Genomic DNA, 19,057 nt, shown 5'->3' with positions numbered 1-19,057 from the left:
AGTTTAGAGCATACACCCCAGTCGCCTAATCCCTTATGATCTAACACAGGTTCTCCCAGAAATCCTGCACTCGACTACTGATGTATAATATATGTAGGTGGTTTCATAGAACAGATGACGTCATATTTCTGGAATTAAAATGAATTTAAAATAAAAATATAACAGCTTACTTGTTGTTTGCAAAAAAAATTTAGGAACTTGAGAGCTCACAATCTACAGACGGGCGTGTGTGTGTGTGTGTGTGTGTGTGTGTGTGTCACTATCTGCGACCTTCCAGAGGTTTATAACTGGATGGCAGAAGACGGGTGTGTGTGTGTGTGTGTCACTATCTGCGACCTTCCAGAGGTTTATAACTGGATGGCAGAAGACGGGCGTGTGTGTGTGTGTGTGTGTGTCACTATCTGCGACCTTCCAGAGGTTTATAACTGGATGGCAGAGGACGGGATGGAACTTTTATAATAAAAATTGTATTCATGTTCTTAAAGCTGCTGCCTTTACTTTTTATACTAAAGTGCAGGGTAAGTGGGTCTCCTCTCTCTCATTTACCGTGATAGACGAGGAGCAGGAGATACATTAAAGAGTTAATATCTGGAATGAACTTTTGTACCACGATCATCATAGATATTTTCAACATCTTGATATTAAGTGTCAATATTTCTGTAATAATGCTGCATTGTCACAGGACAAAATGTAATTCAATGTGTTAAGTAAAGAAACTGGAATAACAGGCGAAGGGTAAACTGAGTATTGTCAACTACAGTCTATTTCTACATCACACTAATGGGGAAGTTAAGATATTACAATGTATTGGGTTATATATTTGCATAATCTTAATTTTCTTGTTGGTCTCTACCCATTTTAGTCATCACATAGACTATAAAGTATATCAGGGACAGCCTTATAACACTTTTTATGGGTTCATGCAAAAATCTTAATCTATATGTGACCTTCCCATAAAACAAGTTGGATATGTAAACTTTGATGCATATAGAGATGTGGTACTGCCCGGGGACCCTGCTCCTTCCACTATATAGCTCTCAGTCTGTGGCCTCCTGCTGCCTCCATTCCCCTCCTCACATCATGTCACTGCCCCTGTCACATGCAGCCCTGTCCTCACTAACACATCACTCATCTCCTGATATACTCTGTGCTGCTGGGGAGACCCTGCTCCTTCTACTATATAACTCTCAGTCTGTGGCTTCCTGCTGCCTCCATTCCCCTCCTCACATCATGTCACTGCCCCTGTCACATGCAGCCCTGTCCTCACTAACACATCACTCATCTCCTGATATAGTCTGTGTTGCTGGGGACCCTGCTCCTTCCACTATATAACTCTCAGTCTGTGGCATCCTGCTGCCTCCATTCCCCTCCTCACATCATGTCACTGCCCCTGTCACATGCAGCCCTGTCCTCACTAACACATCACTCATCTCCTGATATACTCTGTGCTGCTGGGAGATCCTGCTCCTTCCACTATATAACTCTCAGTCTGTGGCTTCCTGCTGCCTCCATTCCCCTCCTCACATCATGTCACTGCCCCTGTCACATGTAGCCCTGTCCTCACTAAAAACATCACTCATCTCCTGATATACTCTGCTGCTGGGGACCCTGCTCCTTCCACTATATAACTCTCAGTCTGTGGCTTCCTGCTGCCTCCATTCCCCTCCTCACATCATGTCACTGCCCCTGTCACATGCAGCCCTGTCCTTACTAACACATCACTCATCTCCTGATATACTCTGCTGCTGGGGACCCTGCTCCTTCCACTATATAACTCTCAGTCTGTGGCTTCCTGCTGCCTCCATTCCCCTCCTCACATCATGTCACTGCCCCTGTCACATGCAGCCCTGTCCTCACTGACACATCACTCATCTCCTGATATACTCTGCTGCTGGGGACCCTGCTCCTTCCACTATATAACTCTCAGTCTGTGGCTTCCTGCTGCCTCCATTCCCCTCCTCACATCATGTCACTGCCCCTGTCACATGCAGCCCTGTCCTCACTAACACATCACTCATCCCCTGATATACTCTGTGCTGCTGGGGACCCTGCTCCTTCCACTATATAACTCTCAGTCTGTGGCTTCCTGCTGCCTCCATTCCCCTCCTCACATCATGTCACTGCCCCTGTCACATGCAGCCCTGTCCTCACTAACACATCACTCATCTCCTGATATACTCTGTGCTGCTGGAGGACTCTGCTCCTTCCACTATATACCTCTCAGTCTGTGGCTTCCTGCTGCCTTTATTCCCCTCCTCACATCATGTCACTGCCCCTGTCACATGCAGCCCTGTCCTCACTAACACATCACTCATCTCCTGATATACTCTGTGCTGCTGGGGGCCCTGCTCCTTCCACTATATAACTCTCAGTCTGTGGCTTCCTGCTGCCTCCATTCCCCTCCTCACATCATGTCACTGCCCCTGTCACATGCAGCCCTGTCCTCACTAACACATCACTCCTCTCCTGATATACTCTGTGCTGCTGGGGGCCCTGCTCCTTCCACTATATAACTCTCAGTCTGTGGCTTCCTGCTGCCTCCATTCCCCTCCTCACATCATGTCACTGCCCCTGTCACATGCAGCCCTGTCCTCACTAACACATCACTCATCTCCTGATATACTCTGTGCTGCTGGAGGACCCTGCTCCTTCCACTATATAACTCTGAGTCTGTGGCTTCCTGCTTCCTTGAGGTGGCTGGACCCTGCCCCCGCTTCACAAGGCTCTGTTTGAAAAGGGAGACCTGTGTGCACCTAACAGTAGTGCACGCAGCGATGCCCATGTATATTATGGGGATAGGAAGAGTTGGAGAGCAGCCAAGCACTGTCTAAAATTATAGCCACGCCCACTGACGGCATGGGGGGGAAACCCCCCTCTACAAATCCTGCGTTTGCCCATAGGAAGGTTTACGTATTTTTGAACAAAATCTATATGACCAGTACGTAGACCAGAGAGTCATTAATGGAGAAATGAGCTGAAATATTAAATGATGGATATTTATAGCTAACGTTAAAACATATATCACAGAGGGCCAATCGCCTATGTACAATCACAGACATTAAATAGGATTCTTAAGTGTGTTGCACTTACTGTGTGTTATAGCCCTATAGTTTATTATCAGTTCTTCGTGCTCTGAGTATTAATCAGAGTAATAACAGGTACTGGCAGACAATGCTCACTTTGGTCCTGAGCGATCACATGACATGAGTATCACATGATCTTCAGTCCACAGGACAGCCCACACCGGCCTTAATGTCTGAAGCGTTTTAGCGGGAAGTACTAACTAGGAGGGAGGGAGTACATTTTTGGACCTAATTTTCTTGGTGTAAAGAAGAATTGTGCAGTGAGATCAATGGTGTTTCCATGGCAACTTGTTGCTTCCTCTCGACCTAGTTCCATACACTGAAGTTGCTGCACTAGTCATTACCTGGAAACGAAACAAACTTTCTCTCTGTCACAGCAGCATCCAGTTAAGAGAAGGAGGCGGAATGTATTAAAATAGTAATAATTTGTTATGAAATCCAAGAAAAGACGAAGCCGTATATTCCACTCTTACACATGTATGTGAGTTTTCCTTTAAAATGCAAAGTGTGTGTTTGTTTTCCTGCCGCCCTCCCCTGCCTGGGTGGTGCGGGGAATGTATAATTGATAGGATACGTGTGCAGTTATTAGACAGTCTGCGACCTCATTAGGATGTAACCATCACACAGCACATCCAAGTTCCTCTACATTATTCATGGCCTGTGCTGCTCGGGAGATCCTGTAATAAGCCGCTCGCACGGCGAGGACTGGCGATGTGTACCCGGCTCCGGTGCGCCCTCCACCCGCACCAATTCATGCTGCTTCCATTGTTCCACAGTATGACTCCAGCTGTTTGTGTAGCTGTTTTACATGTCACTATGTATCGGACACGTGACGCGTTCAAGACATTTCTGCCCAGTATCTTTATACAATTCCCAGTGCATGTACGTCTCTACAGCTCCTGATAGAAACATAGAATCTGACGGCAGATAAGAACCACTTGGCCCATCTAGTCTGCCCATTTTTTAACCCACGGTAACCTCAAAACCTATTGGATCCTTAGTTCTGTGTAAGGATATCCTTATGTCCATCCCAAGCATGTTTAAATTGCTCTATTGTATTAGCCTCTACCACCTCTGATGGGAGGCTATTCCACTGATCCACTACCCTTTCTGTCTCTGAACCTACTTCCCCCCAGTGTCAGTGCATGTCCTCGTGTTATAATACTTCTCTTCCTTTGTAGAATGTTTCCCTCCTGCACCTTGTTATAACCCTGGATATATATGAAAGTTTCTATCATATCCCCCGTTCTCTTCTCTGCTCCAAACTATACATATTAAGATCTTTTAGTCTTTCCAGATAAGTTTTGTGCTGTAGGCCATGCACCATTTTACTTGCCCTTCTTTGTACAGTCTGTAATGTATTTATATCCTTCTGAAGATACGGCCTCCAGAACTGAACACAGTATTCTAGATGAGGCCGTACCAATGACCTATACAGTGGTATTATTACTTCTTTCTGCTACTGATTCCTCTCCCTATACAACCAAGCATCTGACTTGCCTTCCTCATTGCTTTGTTACATTGCTTATGCTGGGCATGATCCTAAAATTATTTTATTGGCTGTTAAATAGTGTAGCATTTTAAAAACTCACCTTCAACAAATGAACTGTGAAAGTGATACTTTGTTGCTGTGCATACGTAGGGGCAGAACAGAGAATTATAACATGAATTGCATCCATCGTACAGAAACATAGTAGTGCTACTGTGCACTTTCCAAGCATGGTACTGTGTATACCTAAAATAACATGGCAGCAAATGTTTTTTTAAATTTAAAGGATCATTTATTTTTACATGGAATATCTCACGTCCATTTCTGGATGACCGTCGCGCTGCAGGCTGAAGGTTATCCGAAATAAAGTGCAATGCTTTTGGGTGTTTGGGAACAGGTAGCAGACCAAGGACCTCATTTTAAAATAATTTCGTCTATCAATTCTTTCAGTGCAGAAATTGAAGTTGCTCAATCAATTTATAGAGTCACAGTCAGAGTTTGAAAGTTTGGGGTCACGTATTAATTCTTACATTATTATATGCAAGAACAATTTGTCTTTGCAATAAAAATGTTCTTATTGGATAAGCTGAACCAGCATCTGAACTAGAATTATTTTGTTTTGACCGAATGTTTGATATTCTATATAATTTATTTGCTATAATTTAAAGCTTAAGAAACCACTGCTCCAAATTCCACCCGCACTTCCCGTATCCGAACAGTTTTATTTTCTTCTTCAAAATATACTTTCAGACAATTGTAACGTGTTGGGGAAAGACATCCGTACGTCCTTCTTAGTCATTACCACCCACTGGGCACTCTCTGCTTCAGTTTAACTGGATAATCAGACTCAGATTGATGTTAACCGCACAGCCGAGAAGTTCTGCAAATCATCCTCAGAAAAAAAAAGAGCAAAATCAAATCTGTTACATTCTTTTTGTTCAGCTTTAAATTATTGTCGCCTTACCAGCCACGTAAGATATTCATAGCAAATATTGTCCTTATACTGCGCCTCATTACCATGGATTACTTGTAGATATGCAAATATTAGATGTATTAATGCAATTAATAAACATAAGAAACAATACTGTTATATTTTGTTCCTTTTTTCCTTTTTTGGAATAGCTAATTTTTTTTTTAACGGTATAAGCAGTAATGACCATGCTTCCAAAGTTTTTAAAGAATGCAAAATGGACCCCAATTCACAAAAAGATTGTCCGGGAACTGGAAGAATGAATAAGTAAATAAATAAGGGCTATGAAAGATGTTCACTGTGAGAAAAGACTGAGCTGAGCTTAAATATAGAAAAAAAAAAGAGGTTTTCAAGGGGTCTGTCCATCTTTGTAGCTTCCTCATTCCATAGTTGCCGCCCCAATTAGTACTTTTGTGTATATACAGTCGCTCAGTGTGCAAAGAACGATTCAACAACTTGGATTGGCTAAGGGTTCTTGTCCAATCAGATCCCGGACTCTGTACACACTTCCATCCCAGGAAGTTTTGAATTGGAGGCCACAATGAATGCACCAGGCTCCTATATAGTGTTTATCAGAGAAGGGCGTACGTCTTGGTTTGGGGGTGCCCTGGGAAGCAGTATCTCAGAGCAGTGGCGGAACTACCATTGGTGTGGCCCATGGAGATACTCGGCCCCGCTGCTTGGCAGAGGGTCGAGGGCCCCTGGTTTTCGCCTCTCAGCTCGCTAGTTCCGCCACTGCTTCAGAGGCGCTATGGAGCAACGCATGGATCAAAGAATAATGGGCGTGAAGAGTGGAACTTATTGGAAAAGTCTCTTTTCCACCTATATAACCGAGCTCTGCACTGCAATGTGGCCCTTTGGCAGCATACAGGGTAACCCGGGTTTCGCTGAGTGATGGCTCCTACGTCTCTCCCTTGCAGGTGGGGGGGTAGGATGCCTCTCTCCTGCTTTCTCTCCATGAGCTTGCAGGCAGAGGGGGAGGCGAGCACAGCCTTAGAGACTAGATACCTGGCTGCTATGGAAACAGATGACTTGACGACATTCAGATTCAATAACAACTTTTGGGAGGGGGCGCACGAAGACAGACATTACATTACACCTATTACACGACAGGCTGTGGGGGGAAGAAAAACAAAAAAACCTTGTTATTTATTTGCAGAACTGCCCAGTGCGCTGCTCCAACATAAAAGAAATGGAGGGGGAGGGGGGGGGGGTCATTATATTACATTCATTCACAGTTCTCATTGATGGTCTGAGCATTCGATCCTCGCCAGAGTCCAGCCCACGTTTTGTATCGTCCTGTAATCTGACCTGTGACAAGCTGCCTCCTCAATAGATGTCTTTATAGAAAGCACAATTGTGTATTGCAACTCAAGCGTATTAAACCTTTGGGTCCTAAGTGTCTTTAAACAGAAGCACAGAACATGACTTTAGAGCAAGCCAGCAAAACACAGTCCCTTCCATATTGGTAGGAAAGGCATCGAAAGCGGACTATAGGACCTGGTATAACAAACCCCGGACAACAAAAGCTAACATTAATTGCAAGAGGAATGTATACTGATATTACATCATTTATATAGCAATAGTATATTCCACAGCCTGTGCTAATATTTTATTTAAGCACAATAAGGGTCAATTACAGACGTGACAAAACATAATGACACAGCACAAAAGTGTTTTCCTTTGTGACCTTATCCCCTATCCTGTGCATCCGAATTTACATATGTGTGCGTGGATTGCTGCGAGAAGCAAATATTGTGCTCGGCGCGACGGAAGAACCAGACCAAACGTGACCCTTTCCTTGCGGAATGTGGGATAGGGTTAGCAATATACTGGGTTTTATGCGCTAAAGCATTTGGGTGGGAGGATTGTGTGTGTGCATTTTCGCAAATGAGCTTTAATGCCCTTAGATTGGCCTAAGTTTATGGGATAGAATTATCAAGCCTTCTAAACAGGAAAACCGGAGATGTTGCCCATAGCAACCAACCAGACTCTAGCTATCATTTGTCTAATGTCTTCTAGAAAATGACATCTAGAATCTAATTGGTTGACAGGGGCAACACCTCCGCTTTTGGAAGGTTTGAGAAATCTACCCCTCTGTCTGTTGATGCAGTTAGGATTAAAATAAGCGTGAATTTAACTGTTTACCCCCTTCTCGCTTTGAGGCAAACACACGCGGCACGGGCGCCTGTCCTAGGCAGCCCCGTGTCATTGCAGGAGATCTGTTTACCAGGAAGGCCCCTGGTACACACGCACATAGCACCGTACTCATTTATCAGAGCAGACTTTCCCTGTCATATTGTAAAACGATGCTCAGGACTCCCCACTGCTTAAGCCTCTAAATTCCGGCTCAGCTGAGTAAACACACAGCGCACGGCTAAGTCCTGGTGACGTCTCTGCCCCGCAGTGAATAGCCGACTCATAGCTGCAATTATAAGGGAAAATCGGGTTTACAGCTGCTCCATGTTCCCGTAGGCTGCATGTCCATTATACTGCAAAATAATCAAGTCTATAAATGGAATTATAACCCCCCGGCCAAGGTTCTCTGAGCTGTAATGTTATGTGACAATTCGGATAAATATTAATGTAACAAAAGGTTGGTTTCATATAGCAGAACTATAGATAACATGCCCAAGTATATATGTAAATGTTTCACAACCTTATCACAATAAATGCACTTGATATAACGTCCAAACCCTTGCTTAAAAATTCCCAACTGGTTGGGAATTCAAAGGAATTTCACCAGTGGCCACGAACAGGTTCGCAGTTCAGTCTTCAACGGACCATGAATCTCTTGTGCAGTTCAAAAATCTGAGGCTCACTGTCGACGTGTGCCGTTGACGTAAATATTTTTACTTTTAAATACTATTTATGTAACATTCTTAAACTGAAATGCATTCCCATTTTTTTTTTTATCTCGAAAAACTAAACACTTCTGCGCTCAAAGCTGAAATGTCGCCATTCGTCGTTTACGCACAAAGTCGTCCTCCTCTACGCACGTGTGATGTACAATCTCCACCAGCCTTTCGCGAAGATGTAGATTTCAAGGTGTTCTCCGAGCGCTGTCATAGAAAGGTTCACAAACAAGGGAGACGAAATGAAAACAGTCCTGATGTCAAGTTAGTGTTGACATTTGTTATCAAGAATAAGAATAATCTCAGCAGTAATTAAAGTGATTGTAATGGGAGGTACTAGACTGGTTGGTGGTTTAACTTTATGTAACGTTTACACTGTTGCCCAGCTCCGAAATATTTTTTTAGGCCTCTCTGCACATCACGGTGCATTTTTAGTTATTGCCGTTCCCAAGGGAGGAGAGGAGGCCTCTTAACGTGCGTTTTGCGGACTATTGAAGCTGGTCAGTGCAAATTATAGTCATTTGAAGAGTCCAATTTCGTGACGATTTTTGCATTGTGGGCACTTTGCATCCTGTTCATTTCCAAAATTGAATCTATGTGAAATATTACCGCAAGTCATCTCTACCTGTGTGATATCATTACACCCAACTTATCAAAATCTTTTATCCATATCACCTATGTCGGAATCAGATCTGCTACCAGCGAGGTAAACAAGGGGTGCCGCAGTCTTCTGCTTTTTCGACAGCCCCAGATACATACAGAACCTGGATCCTGAGATAGTTCCCATAGCAACAGTCATTGTGGTCAAACGCGTGTAATCCTGCTGCTATTGCTCATGGTGCGGACTGAGGATGAGCTCAGAGACCCCCTGAACCCCTAAAAAGCTTCCCAGTCATTGCATAATTCAACCTTAACCCTTTCTGGCACAAGAAGTGTCAGGTTACACTCTCCATACGTCTATTCATAATACATACATGTGATATTATAATAATGATAGCCTGAAATACATACGTGTAATAGAAAGATAGTTACAGAAAACAAACCGGGATTATACAAAGAGCAAATCAGCCGAGGCGCGGTGAAAAATTATTTCTGGAGACGTCATCGCTCCTGGATTTAAATTGGTGCAAAGCAGGTGGTTTGCAGTTTACCAGCGTTTGTGGAGCAGAGCGTAGACGTGCACCTTGATATGGGCTGGGCGACCGTCTCAGCTCAGGGATTTGTGCATTGCAATGTCCTTGGGGTAAATGAGAGACAGTCTTTTATATTCATTCACATTGTCCTAAAATAGTTTCAAACTCAAGAGTCTAAAAATTAAGCACTGGAAAAATTGTCGATCTATGTCGCCACCTTTCAGTTAAAAGTGGTACTGCAGCAGATGAACTTTTTTTTTTTATATATTCCTGATCTAACATTGTTTCGTACTTGGGAGCAAATTGGGGGTTCCAAGTACCCGTAGTTCCCTATAGACGGTCTATTGTTGCAGTAGCAGACCAACTCATCCCTTATCTCACTGTTGATCACATGAGGGTGGGGGGGAGCAGATATAATAATAGAAAGATGTTTGTGTACCAAATATCTTACTATGGGACACAATGTATATCGTCCTTGGAGAATGGGGCTCACATCTTACCCTCGGTGGCTGAAAATGCCTGAGTATGGGTCATGCTTGCAGTATACACAGTATGCACCCCCCTCATGTCTGCAGTAAATGTAATACCCTGCAAATCACAGGTATATCACTTTATGCACTCATTCAAAAAACTGCAGTTCCACAGAGTGCCTCTGGGAAGTTAAATGCAAATTGCGGTGGCCATTTTGGAGTGGGCAGACTGCAGTGAATGAACTAGAAGGTTCAAGGAAATTCTTGGGGAAAGGGGGAGGAGCCAAAAACGGACTGGATAGTGTGAGAAGTGATGTGTGACTGCTGGCTGAGCTAATACAGGATCTTCCCACAAAGAGCCACTGAATGTTTTGGCTGAATTGTTGTCCTGAGGGATGTTTGCAGTATAGGAAAAGACCTAGCTTCCACTGTCAAGGAGATAACATCTGAAGACAGATAAGTTTCTTTTGCTTTGCTATGTTCAAGTTATTTAAGTGAGACATCAAACTGTGTTATTAAAACCTCTGACCAGGACTGTAATATTGCTATTGAAAGGTGTTATAGCACTATGTAAAGGAAGAGTTTATTCCAGCCAAATATGCTGTATTTAAAGATATCTGCAAGCTGACTGGGATATAGTGGCTTATTTATCAAACTTAAATCCTCAGTTAAATCCCAGAAAGCATCAGTTTTCGGGGATTTAACTGAGAATTCAGGGATTTAACTGCAAAATTGTTATCTATTATCATTGCATCGCAGCAGATATCATAGATCTCTGCTGCTTTTCCTCTCTCTTCGTTTTACTGAGCAGTCCCCATAACAGTGGGAGAGCTCAGTAACGCTATTTACCAATGTCTTTCTCTTTTTTCACAGAAGCTGGCGTACATAAACGTAATTGAAAATTTTCATTACTGTCAGCTCTGCTCCGAAGAGCAGAGACGCACAGCGCATGTGTGGAGGGATCATGTGATCCCTCCCTGTCACATGACTCACGTTCAAAGGTCACTCACACTATAAAACTATCTTTTATATTAAGCTGTGCGTCTTAAATATGCCCCATAGAGAGTAATCATTTACCACAAGAGTTAGTCTATATTGCATCAGAAGTTTGATTCTATTGTGAAACTGCCTAAAATGGTTGGTGATGAGAGAATTGCAAGTTGCTTAACCCCACAGCTGCTGGGAGAGAGCTGCTTATTCCATTAGACGGATTGCTAAATGGACACTGTCCTTTACACTGAAAATCATTTAATGTGCAGAATTGCTGTTGTTTATGGAGCTTAGGAGTCACGCATGCATCAAGTTGATTACTGATTTCACCTTGTACAAGTAAATAAGCTTCATGCGTCAGCTGAAACTTCTCTTAAACCTGTGGATTATAATTTACCCCCTTGGTTTCAGTATATCATAAGGGGGAACTAGAAAGCATCTAACCTGAACAAGCTGAATTACTCCTTGTTGCATCTCTACTGATTTTTGCGTGATAAGTATGATCTGTATAATTGCACTAAAAGTGTTATGATTCATTGGTCTAAATTATCTGCTGTCACAGCATTTAGTGTGATGGTCTAATTAACTTGTAGCAACCGGTTGTCTCCTAAAGTATCTATCCAGTGAAATCCATTTCACTGAAGCACAGTGCCTACATTTAAAGTGGGATATATTTATTCAGTGACCTATGTGTTGTGTCGATTTATGTTTGCATATTGTTGGACCAAGATTCCTAAAATGTTATTTATTTTGTGACATACTGAATAGCATTGCCTGTTGATGGTATTGTGCTATTACTTCTCTACACTACCACTACTGATCTGCTGCTGTGATAAAGCCTTATACCACAAGCAAAGAGAATAAACCCACCAGTTTATGCAGTTTTAGCGCTGAGTTCCTTGTTTTATTCCAACACTACTGGGGGGGACCTTCCCCTCTCTACCATACCACCGGGCCTGTAGAATCCTTCTTTACACTACTTTTGGGTTGCTAACCATCCGCCCCGTTACATATACACAGTATGCCCCTGAAGAATGGCTATAGAGGAACCAATGACTAAGTGTAATGGCCCTTTAAGACTGTAGCAAATTATAACCCTTCCTATTATTGAACTATAATGTTGTTACTAAATTATTAATTGCACTTTATTAACCTCTCTCTTATTTTTCCAATAATAACATTTCTGGTGTAATGCATGCCGTCAGTCTCTGACTGATGTATAATCTCTCTCGCTCTGTGTATTACATCACTGCTTTTGTGTCTGAATGATCACTGCGCAGAGCAGTCAATTAGGTGATCGCTGCCCACGTTGCTATTAATTATACGTGAACTTATTAAATGTTCATCTATTATTCACTGCTAAATCCAGATGCAGCTACTGGATGTCATCATCTGGTTGTAGTCTGCCTGTCTGGGAGACCTGAAGCCTTTATACTCTACATCAGCGGCATTTAAAGTTGTGTGCAGTCAATAATATAGTTGACGATATTGGCTGAGATACAGAACACTTTATAAGTATATAATGACCTGTGCTAGCTTAATGCTGAATGTCAGATGTATGCTAAGTTATTGATCAATATTAAACATATATTGTGACGAGATGTAGTAAGTTAATGAAGAGGATTACAAAGAAATCTTTGGGATCATATATAGGCAATATTTTTAATAATTTTTATTGCAGCACAAATGTTAGATAGTATAAAACCTATTGGATAATGCGGTTTGTTAATTGTACGTCTAACTATGCCATCTATTTTCTATGCTCTTGCAAGGGTAGGTATGGGGTTAATGCTATGAACCCTTTTAAAGAAAGCTACAACATCAATCTGAACCTTAGGAATCTCGCTTTACAACATATTAGATTCTCACTTTGCTGAGATCCACCAGAGTGACGCTAGACTATTGAGAAATTAGGAACACCAGCGTAATCAGGAAAAGTTTTTGAATAGACACTACCCATTCCTTACTAATCTTAATACCCTGTCCTGAAGACACTGTCTCATTGTAGAGATTCTTGCAATAAAAGTGCAAGTAAAACCAGTATTTCACAATGATGCGCCATGGGGGAGGGGCTTCTCTAGCACGGCAGGCAAAGAGTGAATGACAGATTTGCGGATTTGCTTTGCAAAACGCACTGTGGACATTGTGAGATTCAGAATTATGGGCCAGGACGGTGATGTTCCAGCAGCTCAAGTGATTGCATTTCTAGCTGTTTCACCTTAATCAGATCCTATTAGGACGTTATCCTAAAGATGGGAGGAGCTTCACCTCCTGTAACGGCGAAAGACGTCAGTCACCATAAAATCAGTCACGTGAGGTTACAATTGCCCCTAGTCAAAATTTTTAAGGAGTAAAAGTGAAGCAGCGCACACAGGCGTTACATAGTAACAGCCAGCAGTCTGCTCGAGATATAGAGGGACACCCCTGAAATCTGCATAGTTGTGTCATTATAATACAAGGTGGGGGATATGCACAAGGCGACCGCTCGAAAGGGGGCAGGAAAAAAGGAAACATGAATTTTTATACAACGATGCACACAGATTATAGAAATAAGAAAGTTACATAATGTCATTAAGGAAATCTATATACAAAAATCTATCTGTCCCCCAAAAAATTGTTGCAATGAATTGCATCCTGGGTAACACAAAGTTGCTTTGTGAACGGTTGCGTAATGTGCTATTTCTGTGCCTCTTGAGCGTTTAGCTGCAGTAAAGCAGCAGCCCTAGGTCACCTCTGGTGATACTGGATGGGGCCTCCTAGACCCTGGACAGGTGAAGGTCAGGACAGGTGAGGACACTTCTGGTTCTCACCCCTTCCCCATCCTCTTGGCACTCTCTCCTCTCTCCGCCATCTCTACTCAGGCATTCCGCAGGCTGCTTGCACTAATCTGCATGTTGCTATGGGAACCAGCCGGGGATTATTAAACCGACATGGATCTAATCTGCAGCTCGAAATACCTGCATCTCCCAGTATCAAGGACAGAACAGGTTAAGTCAGCAGAGGTATCACTAATCTGGTCTCATCCCCAGCCTGGCTCGTCTACGCTGTTAACCTTTAAAGCCGCCGCTGTACAGACCTACCACGGCGTGCTCAAACTGCACCAGGGCAATCACCCTTTCCTCTTTGCAAAATTTGTAACCCCTTCTTTACCAGGGACACCTGCACGATGCGGAATATCTGAAATGTAGTAAATGCTATAAGGGATACATTCTCTCTTACTGTGTACAATTTTTGGCATAATTGATTCAGATGCTAAGCTATTATTTTTATTGTTTTTCCATTGTGCACAGACCGATAGGCGAAGGCGATAACTGGGAACTTTCGAACCTGAGAAGCTTCATAAAGACTATAGTCCCTAATACCGTACCTTAGCAGACCCCTCATAGTAAGTGAGCTGCTGACGACACCCTATGTTAGTTGTCAGCTCCTCCCTTTTAATAATGTGAGGGCTGTTTATCAATTCCAGTCCTTACTTCGGTGATAAATAGGAAGTTTTATGTAGTTTAACAAAAATATATTGCCGGGGAAGTTGAGCGGCACACGGCTGCTCTGGCGATAATGGGCTGAGGGCGGTAAGGGTTAATTTGCTGCTTCGCCGGGCTAGCGTACGTGTAAGGTGCCTCGCCGGTCTTGCAAATGCGCAGCGGAACTGAATCTGAACCCAGATCTGGGCATTCCCTTTTACTAGCGTAAAAGAAAACAAAAAAATAGAAAATAATTACTTTAAATAAATATTTTAAAACCTTGACATATTAAAACATGTTTTATCAGTAAATTGCAGCTATAAAGGACTTTTTTTGGGGGGGGGGAACAACAAATCAGCCTTATCCCCGGGCACACAAGGATGTATTGACAAATAAACCCTTTAGCCTTTTGGCCGTCCACACAGAGCACTTGAAACATACAAATATGTAACATAAACTTACATTTTTGTATTACTAAAATAAAACAGCAATTATTTTGTTTTTAGCATTTTTAACATACTGGGCAATCCACTTGACCCATATTAACTATGGTGGCTCAGTGGTTAGCACTTCTGCCTCTCAGCACTGGGGTCATGAGTTTGATTCCCCATCATGGCCTTATCTGTGTGAAGTTTGTATGTTCTCCCCGTGTTTGCGTGGGTTTCCTCCCACACTCCCAAAACATACCGGTAGGTTACTTGGCTGCTATTAAATTGACCTTAATCTCTCTCGGTCTCTGTCTGTGTGTGTGATTTAGACTGTAAGCTCTAATGGGGCAGAGACTGATGTGAGTGAGTTCTCTGTACAGCGCTGCAGAATTAGTGGCGCTATATAAATAAATGATGATACAATGGCTTCCTGAATGCAGAATTATTCTATTTATGAGAACAGACACATGAGTCACAATGTCTCAGGGCTTGTAAGGTGCTGTCCATCCTACAGAGGGCACATGGTAAGCCCTGAATCGTTCCGCCTCATACCTCTGCTTCACTAATCTGAATATCTGTACACTCGTGCAGCCACCGTATGGATTTCTGTCTGTTCGACCATTGATCATCGTGAATGTCAGAATGATGTTTGCATCATTTCACAGCGACATGTATTAAGTGACTTTAAATAGATTCTATTGGTCTCTCACTTCCCTCTCCACTCACTGTAAGATTACCTGGCAGCCATTGCTACCCTTAAGTTCTTTTTTACTTTGTTGAAACAATCCTGTTACGCTGTGGAGAACCATGGACCTTCTTGTGCTACCGAAAAAACTGCTCGCTTGAAATGTTCGCTTGTAGCAAAATGCAAATTGTTTGAAATTCATTTTTCAGTCTAAAAAAATAGGTGGTGCTAATTTATATTCCACCTTTAAGAGCCTCATCCATCAGGACTTTGCCTGGATCGATCAATTGAGACGCAACGGCAGAGATGGCGATAAGATAAAAACTGCAACGGAAACCAAGGAATTGTATACTGCCACGATTTATTGCAACTTTATATATACTCTTTATACTGGGGTAAATGAAGATTGTTTTATCAGACGGAAGTCATATACAAAAAATAAATAAAAATGCACATAATTTTGCTTACATACGTCTAGTTTGGCGCTGTACACAGGTGTTTAGAAGTGGCACCTTGTGCCATCGTTCTCATAGAGCGGCACATCTCTCATCACTTTTGGTCCACTCCCCGTAATTAAATACAACTGTTCCTTCTGTCTTCTAAAAGAAGACAGAAGGACCCCTGTTTTCGGCAGGGGTAGGTCTCTTCCCTAACGTTAACGTCGGTGATAAGATAAGAATCGCCGGCTTTCTCCGGCAATAGCTTCCCCATGAGGAAACCCATTTACCAAGGATGGCGGTCTGCAATCGCCTTCTCGGGATGGCGATAGCAGGAAAAAAAAGGAATGAAAAATGCCTTATTATTTGAATAAAACATTTTTTCATTAGGCAATAGTTTTAGAAAATATTTTATGGTTATTTGTTTTTTTGTCACTTAGTGGAACTGAAAGCGCAAGTCCGACTGCGTCTGCAGGATCTGGCTAGCTGGCTCATGCATCCCCCCAGCGTTACGTAAAGCCTTACCGCTGGCGGGCCAGTAATGCCTGTATGGGTCAGCTGCCTTGGCGATATTTTATTGATGAAGCAGGGCGATAGGAGTTCCTCTATTGCTGCAATATATATCGCCACGTATTTGTAAACACAACCGCATGTCTTTGAAGACGCCCTCTCGCCGGTTCCGTGTGTAAGAGCGCAGGAGTCGTTACTCAGCAGAGAGACACACTGAACGCTGTATAACGTCACCTGGAGGGGATTCAATGGATGATTCTGATCTTTAACAACGCGATTGTGATTTTCCCCCCTCTGTGTTTATAACAATAGTACAATATGTCACACACTGCTGACTGCCGAATACAACAGATGGGATGAATCGGGCCGGTTCTATGTTCCCCAGCACCAGGGTGGCTGTTCTGTCGGAGAGAGATTAAAAATAGTCACAAGACGGGGGCTGTCACTTTGATCAGCAGACTATAGAAATATGAATTCTGAAATTCCAGCAGAGATGAGAGACGGGATCGACCAAAGGCAGCTTATTGTGGCGTTATTTCCAAAAGTTTAACTATTACTTAAATTAAACTAAATTTAAGTCACACATATATATATATATATATATATATATATCTCCCATTTCTGAGCATGCGCAGAGCTGTTTCACGTGAGATATGTCCTATCTTTAACCATTTTCTATATAGATCACCTCCCATTGTAATCCCCTGCAAATCACATGCATGTTACTGTATGCACTTGTGGTGCCCCAAAATCTGAGTACCCTGGGGTGTATGTATATGTTTTTAATTTGTTAATTTAATTTGTTAATTGTTAAAAGTGTTTATAAAGATTTAAAAAATAAAATAAAAATATTTTCTTGAGGGAGAAGTGACAGTTGGGAGTGGTTGGTGGTTGCCGGGAGTAACAGGAAGGAGGAGGGTGTGGCATAGCAACAAGTCCACTAACTTTGGTAATAACTGTGAACTCCCAGAAGGCAGTGGGGAGAGTTAAGTTCTAGACCTCTGAGGGAGAGAGATCCCTGTGTCTGCATAGACTGAGAGAGAAGAAGATAAGAAGTGAGCCAAAGAGAGGTGTGAGTAAAAAGGAAAGTACTGAAAACAAATAAGCAGTATAGAGATCTGTGACATCACACTAAACAGACTGAGCTATGTACTGAGAACAGTGTGAGAGGAGAGAGAATAGAGAGGTCTGTGAATACACACAAAAGAGACTGTGTAATACAAAAGATCATCAGTTTATTTGGCGTGAAAAAGTAATTTATGGGCCCCAACCACGTGCAGCACTTCTACTAAATTCCTGTGCACAGTTCAACCCAGGACTGAGTGTAAAATATGGTAACGTTACCAGGGATAATATTGGTGCACCAAATGTTTTAGTTGTATGTTAATGTTAAGTGATTTACCTGAAAATTGATTTATTATTATATGTTAAATGCTATTGTGCTCTATGTTGATCAAATGAGCGTTTTGTCATTACCATTGAGTTGAAGGGGTCAGTGGCGCGGTGGCTTACCAAAATTATCTTTACCGCATTATTAATAAACCCAAGTTATTTGACCAATCCTTGTCCCTTTCATTGAAGTATTTATCTCCTGACCACCGGATGTCCGAATAAAAAAGAACCTGACTCGTGTCTGGAGGACAAGGTAAGGGAAGGAAATCCCATCAGTACTCGACCACCACACACTCATTCTGAAACCTACAGTTCCCCAGAGTGCTTCTGGGAAGTTAAATGCAAATTGCGTTGGCCATTTTTGTATGGGCAAACTGCGATGAATGAACTAGAAGTTTCCAGAAGATTCTTCCGTAAAAGGGGAGGAGCCAAAAACGGACTGACTAGTGTGAGAAGTGATGTGTGACTGCTGGCTGAGCTAATGACCCAACCTGAACCAACTGGATTACTCCTTGTTGCATCTCTACTGATTTTTACCTGATAAGTATGATCTGTATAATTGCACTAAAAGTATTGTGATTGATTGGTCTAAATTATCTGCTGCGGCAGCATTTAGTGTGATGGTCTAATTAACTTGTAGCAACCGGTTGTCTCCTAAAGTATCTACCCAGTGAAATCCATTTCACTGAAGCACAGTGCCTAAATTTAAAGTGGGATATATTTATTCAGTGACCTATGTGTTGTGTTGAAGTTTGGTTATTGTTGAACCAAGATTCCTAAAATGTTATTTATTTTGTGACATATTGAATAACATTTCGTGTTGATGGTATTGTGCTATTACTTCTCTACACTACCGCTACTTACCTGCTGCCGTGGTAAAGCCTTAGGCCACAAGCAAGGAGGAGAAAAAAACCCACGAGTTTATGCAGTTTTAGCCCTGTGTTCCTTGTTTTATTCCAATTGGGGGGACCTTCGCCTCTTTACCATACCACCAAGCCTGTAGAGTCTTTCCTTACACTGCTTCTGGGGTGCCAACCATCTGCCCCGTTACATCACCATCATCAATTAGCAGGCCTCTGTGTATGGTTGCCGACCCTCAGCTGAATATTGGCAATAACACACGATTCTGTACATGAAAGCAACTATGAGAT

This window comes from Mixophyes fleayi, chromosome 11 (assembly GCF_038048845.1).
Source record: "Mixophyes fleayi isolate aMixFle1 chromosome 11, aMixFle1.hap1, whole genome shotgun sequence".
Lineage (NCBI taxonomy): Eukaryota > Metazoa > Chordata > Amphibia > Anura > Limnodynastidae > Mixophyes > Mixophyes fleayi.
This window is presented reverse-complemented; position numbering follows the sequence as displayed.